Raw genomic sequence first — 8,353 nt, 5'->3', positions numbered from 1 at the left:
GGAGCTTTTTGGGTGTGGAAGGCTGTGTTGTGCTTTGGGAAACACGGGTAGAGTAGTGAGTGGCTCCCCTCCCGAGGCTGAGAAGGGACGTCGGCTGTCTGCCGCTGGCACGGCCGCAGCTGGTGGGTGTGCGTTGGCTTGCCCCCTCTGCTGCCGGGCGGACCTGCGCGAAGCCGGCTGTGGGAAGGAACTGAGCTCCCAATTGCACACCCCCTCCCAGTGCCCCCCAACCTCTCCCATTTCTTCATAGATTCCGCGGAAATCATGGTGCTCATTGTTAGGAAATCAGGGCAGATGCTGCCGATCCCCCCCCACCCCACTTTTCACCCCCCCCCCCCCAGCATCCCCAACTCCCGACCCCTACTCCTCATTTTCCCATTGAGGATGTCTCCCTCAGACTCCCCCCTTTCATCCTTCTCCAAGAGCTTCCCCTCCCTCAGAACCGGGGAAGGCTTCTTTGGCCTCCCTTTCGGGCTGCTGACTTAGGGCCAGCTAGATCGAAGGGCTAAGGTGAGGCTGCCAACAAGCAAGTCTTTTTCCAGACAGTCTTGAGTTAAAAGTGAGGGGTGCTATTTGGGCTGGTTTGGTAGCTAATGTCTGATATCCTCCTTAGCACCCCCTTCCCAACCATCCAAGCTCCCGCCCTCCACCACAGATCCTGTCTGCCTTCTTGACCCTGCATTCGTTTCCAGCCTAACTTGGAAACCTGCTACCACTTCATGGCCTGACCCCTACTACAGCCCCATCGATGGCTCCCCACCACCCACCTTCTTAACCTGGGGTCCCTGGTGGGTTTCAGAGAGATCATGGACCCCTTGAGGTTGAATGGGAAATGCCGCATGTCTCTTAGTTTTTTTCCAGAGAGGCTTGCTGCCTTCCTTCAGTATAGCTGTGACAGTATAGTGCCTCTGGAGTCAGGTGCTGGAGAGTCAAATCCTGGCTCCAGCATTTATTGTGCTATGACCTTGAGCAAGTTATGCAACTTCTGCAGCTGCCTCATCTGTAAATGGTGAAAATAATGATATTTACCTCCTGGGGTTGTTAAGAGCAATGCCACCCTTAGACCTGAGCAACAGAGGTCTCAGCCCTGAGCTCCTGAGTTTAAAGGGCCTCATTCTGGCCCTCCTCGGTCCATACCCCTCATCATTGGAAAAAGGGTTCGTGGGACAGGACGGAGAGTAGTCCATGCATCTCCTCGTCTAGACCCTGCTCCGGATATCCTCCCAGGAGCAGACCACGCAGATGTGCACCCATAGGCCTGGGGAGTGGGCAAAGGGCAGATGTTTGTAGGGGGTGGGAAGTGGATGGAACTTGACCTGCAGGTGGAGCGTTCCCAGGCATGCATGAGTGCACCTGTCCCTCAGGACCAGAGGAGAGTGGACCAGGGCATGGTTTTTGGATCTGGTCTTAAAATTAAGACCAAGGAAAATTAATCGAACGTGGGGGGTAGTAGGTAAATTTTAACACTTTGTTATCTTGATTTATAACTTACATTTAGACATACATGCAATTTCTGTTTGTACACTTGCCCCAAGCCTCGCAAACATCAGAAGCACATCTGACTGTAAAGATTGAATGAGATATTACTGCATATAAAAGTACTTAGCAGAGTGATAGGCATAGGGGAAGTCTACAGTACATTTTAGTTCTTATATCTCAAAGAGGTCTGTTGCCCAAAACGACTAAGCCTCTTTTCATCTCCAGGTTTGCACACTCACCCTCTCCTTCCCCGGGTGGTCCTGGACACTAGATCAGCAGAGCCAGGCATCCACACTGCCCACTTTATTTTTACAGCAGGGGTCATGTTTCTCAGAGCAGGAAGCTGAGAGAAGACAGGAGGTGAGCCAAAGGGAAGGAAAGTGACCCCTGCCCTGAGACGGAAGAAGGGAGGGAACAGAGCTCACTGGATATCTTTAGATCCTGGTGACAGGAGAAGGTGCCAGTTTCCTCTGTCCCCTCAGCCTTCCCCATGGCCTCACTATTCACTGATTCTTAAGAGCGGGAAGGGTCCTTAGGAAACCCACATACCTCACAGATTAAAAAAAATATGCCCAAGAAAGTTGAATGTGTGGCTCAAGGTCACAGAGAAAGTGACTCTAAAGGCCAGGATTAGAACCTCCCCATTATCTGACTTGCTCCTCTAAACCCCAAGCTCTCCTCTAAAGATATCAGGAGGGCTCCACCGCTGGAAGGAAAGGTGCTTGAGAAATGCATTAGCGGCTAGAGGATTTTAACCTTTATAGAGCACTTTCCTCAAAAATTCTCAGAACACTAGTCCATTGATCAAACTTGGAGGATCCTCCTGAGGGTGCCAGGGGAGAGGGCAACAAAAGGTCAGAGTTCCTTCTCTCCTGCTTTTTCAAAGCCATCTCTTTGAGGAGTCCTCCCTGATTTACCACCCCCTAAGAGGCCCCAGAATCTGAATGGGGATGGTAAGAAATGGGTGGACACCTTGGCTCCATTCCCTCCTTCTGCTGGAAGTCCCTTGAGGGTGGGGATGGTGACTTGGACATAGCCCCCAGCTGTGCCCCAACAGGCTTGATTCTTGGTGATAAGATAATGCACATTCAGGTCTGGAGGGGTGAGGGGCTGGCTCAGAAATACCCGAAGGGCAATTTTTCAAGGATGCAGAGAGAGATTGAGCCCATGCCAAGGAGCTGTCAGGAGCTCAGGCCAGAGGAGATTGGGCCTAGATTTAAGGGGGAAGAGAGTTTTCCCCTTGGTGTGTGTGGGGGGGATCATGTAGGTTCTTTACAGCAATTAGTCCAACAGTCCTCTCATGACCAGGTGGCCCCCTCAGTTCAGTTCCTGCCCTCCAGGGAGCTGAACTGGAACTAGCTGGGAGAGATGGTATGGGGGTGGGGGTTGGTGTGTTGTGGGGAAGTGGGACTGGCAGTAATGGAGGCACAGCTCCAGCTCCTGGCCTCTGAGAAATGCTCTTACATGGGAAGGCCCTCACCTCTGGGGGTGGTCCCACCTTCTACCAGGGCAGGCAGTTGGAAGGTTCCATCCCTGTCAGTTTTCAGAAAGCCACCCAAGCCCCCAGCAGAGGAGGAAGGGAAGGGAGCGCTCCTATGAGGTCTGGGAGCTATTTTAAGAGGAGTTCCTCCTAAGTAACAAGAGCCTGGCAGGGAGCCTCCTCCCCTCTGTCTCCCTTATTGCCCTTGCAGGCCTCCCTCTCCCCCTCCTCCCCCATAAGCCCTCGCGGCTCCTGTGGGGGCATTGCAGGTAACAGTGGCACTGGCGCTGACTTGGCTCTTAGAGGCAGAGAACACAGGCTCTGCAGGGAGCCCCCACACCCCCACCTCACAGCTCCTCTTCTGCCAGCCAGCCTCGGATCAACACCTGGAGCTGGTTCCCCTCTCCACTTTCCCTGAGCTACTCTCTGGTTATAAACAGGGCTCCTACCTCAGGACTGTGGGACTGCAGGCACCAAGCTTCTCTGCATGCTTTAACTTAAAGTTAAATGCCCCTAAATCCTTCTGCCTTTCGGGTTGGGGTTGGTGGATGCCACCTGGACTAACTTTTGGGAGCCTCCTTCTAGTGCACCTAGGTCTGTACTCTGCCGGTCCCTACTCACCATTTTTTCCCTCTAGTTCAGAGCGCCTGCTTGCCCCCAGCCACAGTCTCCGCATCATCCACTAAAGTTTGGCAGGTGCTGAGGGGGTTAACAGGACAGCATGCACCAACCAACCCGCAGGCATGTGGCTTAGCAGTCCAGCAAGGAACCAGTACTGGCCACCTTACCCGTTGCTCCCCAGCCCACCTCACCTCAAAGAGTTGGAGTAAAGATAAAACTCTTCCTCCTGAACCCTCCTCACCCATCTCCACTTTCTAAGGGCTCTGGGCACAGGCAGGTAGGCAGCAACCTCCTCCATCCCTCCCTTCCCCTTTTTCTGTTTTCTGCCAGGTTCTGTCCAAACATCCTTTCAGGCAAAGGGGGGTGGGGAGCCCCAGACAGATGAGCTCATTGGGAGGAGGAGGAGAGCAGAGGGAGGAGAGAGCTGAAATATCCTGACGGGGACATGCTCAAGGGACAGTCCCAAGCTGGAGAGGGGCGTGTGCCCACTTCCAGGAGCAGGCGTCTGCTTCCTTCACTGCAGCTCAGAGATGGGGTGAGTTTGGGCATCTCTTTATTCTGGGCCCCATTGGGGTCGGGTGTGAAGTCCCAGAGCAGGGTCTCAGCTATTCTACCCAGAGTTGTTTACCTCTCTGTTTCATAGGTTACCATGTCCACTGCCCTCCCATCAAGGGAGGATGGGGGCTCAGGAGGGCTGGGGGCTGGAGGCATTGGGAAGGTTTGTTATTCAGTCTGGCTGCCCATGGGACGGCCTTGTCAGCTGAATGGCCAGATGTCATCCTGGAACCCTAGACCTAGTCCTGCCCCTGAATTGGGCACTGAGAAAGCATGACAAAACCAGAAGCAGAAAATGGTATGCAGTGCCAGGCATGACTCCCTGAATGTTCTGGTCTCATCCCCTATGAACATTTTAGTGCAGGGGCAGTGGATTTGCAAAGTAAGGAGAGAAGGAGGATGTGGAGTGGGAGAGAAGATACGGCAGGGGAAGAAGGTATGGGAGAGATGGAGAGGCTGAGAGGAAGGGAGGGAGCATGGGAACAGAGAAAAGTCTCTCTTGAGTGAAGGGTAACTTGGAGAAGTTGGAGTGTGACACAGTCTGAGGAGGAGGGGTAGGGACAGCGAGACAAGTGGCCAGCAGATAAAGATGAGGTTTTTACAGCTTTCAGAAGCCAAGAGATGAGAAGGTGGCCAGCAGAGGTCAAAGCTATTTGCATAAAGCTATAGGGTCAAGGGCCAGGGTGGGATGTTAGGTGCCTACTGAGAAGGCTTTGCCTCTGCTTCCAAACACTGTCATCCTTACCATGTTGTCCACGGTCATTCTGAGGTTGGCTTCAAGTCACCCTTCCTCCACTCACCCTGAGTCTGTGGGCTATAAGAGGCCAGTCCACTTTCCTTTCTCACCGTGTGATGGCTTTGGAATCACTCTAGCCTGCGTTTGAATTCTGTGCTATTTTATAGCATGTTACCTTGTACGTACACATACTTAGTATAGCAGCACCTTTGTCTCCCCATCTGTAAAAGTGAGAAAAGGATGCATATTTTGGAAGTTGTCCTGAGGATTGAGTCAGCTGATATACATACAATACTTAGCTCAGTGCCAGGCACATAGTAGGTACTCAATAAATGATGGCTATTCTTATGTCTAGCCCACTCTCTCTCATCCTACCTGCCCCCACACACCCTTCATGCCTTTCAGGCTGAATATAAACCCATCCCACAGCCCTTCCTAATAGCATTGGCTCCAGTGGCGAGACCACATAGTGTGAGTGTGCTATGGGGCAGGGATGGGGAGATAGAAGACTTAGCAAAGCTGGGAGGGCAAAGGATGGAGAAGGCCAAGAGGACTGTCACTTTTTATCTACAGTCCTGACTGGAAGGACAGGGGAAGCTTTGCCCTGACTGGTGGGCCAAGTATGCAAGTTAGACTTGGCCTGATCTTTGGAATGAAGTTCCCAAGGGTGCCTACCTCCAAATTTCCACCCCCTCCCAGCCTGTTTCCCACTGTGAATGGGAGGGGGGGGCTTGCCACCTCCCCATTCAGATAAAGATGTCTTTACCTGATTTATCAATGGTGGGAAGAGGAGAGGTGGCAAGCCCCTCTAAAGGGGTACAAGTCTACAGGGGTGGCCTGGGGAAGAGCGTGACTGAATAAGAAGGCAAAAGGGCAGAAGCTTGCCCATGCATGTGCCATATTTATCTTCAGGCAAGCAAGAGTTAATCCCACTTCTATCATTTGAGTCCTAAAATGAGAGCTGCAGAGGGCCATTGTCAGTAAACTTAGAGGGCATCTAAAAGTATACTCTGATACATGAATCTTCTCAACAACACCCCCAAGCTTTGCTTGAATACCTTCCGGGATGGGGATCTCATTACCACAGAGAAACTCAACCCTCTGGACAGCTCTGACTTACATTCAGTCAATATCTGTCTCTGCCCACCAGCCCTAATGTTTTGCCTTGGGGCAGAATGGGACAAGTCTAATCCCTCTCCCCTGTGACCATAGCCCCTGTCACTGTATTGGTCAAAATCGGTGATGCACACTTCTCTTCCTAGCAGAAACATCTTCATCTGCCTATTTGCCCACAGAAGTGACTCTCAGTTTGTTGAAGCAAACAGTTCCTAGTCCCTATGCCACCTGTTTACAGGGAATTTGTCCCAGTTGAGAGCCGAGGCAGCTGTGGTTGGGTAAAGGTAATTTTGCCATCACTGTAAGGGAAAGCCCCTCCCATGGCACCTCCTAAACTCTCAAGGTCATTATTGCCAGAGAAAAGGAAAAGCTGCTTTTCCAAGCTACCCACTCCCAACATATCTAATCTCCCATGCCCACCACATCTATTCCCACCACCTCCATCCCCAGTCTTTCTCCCTTTTCTACCCAGAGCCTTCCATAGCCCTGCAGGGATATGGGGTCCTAGGCTAGGCTAATCTATTTTAGGACCATCTACATGCCATGTCAAAATGCCAGGTTGTAGTTCTCAGCTGAGTAGCTGAGCCTTGTCCGAAAGGTGGACATCAGCATGGTAGCAAGCAGCCAGGAATGACTAGAACCCAGTGAGCTTCACCGTGAGCGGTCCGTGGGAGTCAATGCCACATCTGAGAAGGCTTTCTGCAGAGCCCTGCCAGCACGGGCCTTCTGAGTCCCCAAAGTCTCAGTAGAGATGGGCAGGAGGCCTAGTGGGGGGCTTCTGCTTCTGTGCATCCAGCTACCTAGTCCATATCCCACCAGGTACTATCTCAGCCTCCTCTCACCAAAGTTTTTTAGATACTACCCCCACTCCTGCAAAACAGGAGGAACACAAGTGTCCTAAGAGAGGCCCATATACAAACCAACACAAGGCCAATCACACTTCTGTGTGTGGGAATTGGGACTCTGGGAATTGGAGCTAACGAACATGTGTCTTTTTGCCTGTGAACATCAGGTTAGCATGAGGAAGGGCTTTACCTGGAAAGGAGAGACTTGGGTTCCAGCTCAGACTGTCATTTGCAAGTGTGTGACTTTGGAAAAATTACTTTCCCTCTCTGAACCTCAGCTTTAAAACCTGAGCTCTTACAGGAAATGTGGGGGCCTCTTCTAGTTAAACTCAGGCCCAGCTGGGGAGACGCAGACAGGAAGGAGCCTGGGCTGATGTGCACTGAGCTATGCTGAGGGCTAGGCCCAAGTGTGGACTGTGGGAAGAACAGCTGACCTGGAGCCTGATGGGAGATCCTACCTTTGTCCTTGACCCCTCATGTGGCCTTAAGCAAGTCACTGCCTATCCCAGTCCTCAGTTTCCCCTTCAGGAAAGTCAGAAGACTTGGCCAGGTAGTCCTGGGACCCTTCTCATCCCAGATATTATAAAGATCTACTCTCCCAGCCCACTCCTTTTGGCCTTCAAGGGCTGTCCTAGGGACTCTGAAAGCCTAGGAGTATAGATTCCTATACCATGGCAGTGAGCAGGCCAATGGCTCTGCCTGAGCCCTGCAGTGGGCAGTGAAGGGAAGTAGGAAGTGAAGGGAAGTGGGAGTTGAGAGGCTCTTGCACAGGCACCTCCACCTCTGCTGGGGGACACAGGAAGCTGGTGAACAATGGTTAGCCCCAGGGTGGGAAGCTAGCCCTTTCCCCACAAGGCAGCTCATTCTGCAATCAAAACTACCTCACTAGGCCCCAAGCAGGCTGGACCAAAGAACATTAAGTTAGGGGAGATGCCTGAGCAAAATCCAACCCTCCCAGAAGCCACACTTAGCTCCAAAGTATCCTCCCAAGTGTTCTGGAAGAAAAGCCCTAGAACGAGAAAGATGCTATCTCCACCCCAGAAGGAACCAGCCAGAATCCCCAATGCCTCCTGTTGCTCAGTGCATGTGCCCTGCCTCAGTTTCCCTATCTGTTAAGCAGGGAAAAAACCCTCTCTGACACCCCATCCTTGGAAGGACTCAGGGGCTGCGGAGGGCAGACACTCTTTTAAACCAAAGTAACTTTCGTCTTGTTAAATACCAGTCACCTCTGTTTAGTGCTGCCATTTCCTCTCTGCCTTCTTTCTCAGGTTGCAACAGTAATCCTTGCAGGCATTAGAACTACTAGTGTCAGGATCATCCTGGAATATTCTAAAATGTTTCTGGCCACTAACCACTAGCAAAGGTCTGTAGGTTACCAGGGAGCAGAAGGAAATGATAAAGAAGCCAGGAGAAAAGTAGGACCCAACCACTTCAGCATTACCTTGCCATTCAGAAAGTTGAGATTTTTCTTATTTGGCAAGCCTCCTAGGCAGAGGGTGTGTGTGTGTGTGTGTGTGTGTG

This window comes from Hipposideros armiger, unplaced genomic scaffold (genome assembly GCF_001890085.2).
Source record: "Hipposideros armiger isolate ML-2016 unplaced genomic scaffold, ASM189008v1 scaffold_111, whole genome shotgun sequence".
Classification (NCBI taxonomy): Eukaryota; Metazoa; Chordata; class Mammalia; order Chiroptera; family Hipposideridae; genus Hipposideros; species Hipposideros armiger.
The sequence above is the reverse complement of the archived record's forward strand: the minus strand, read 5'-3'. Positions refer to the sequence as shown.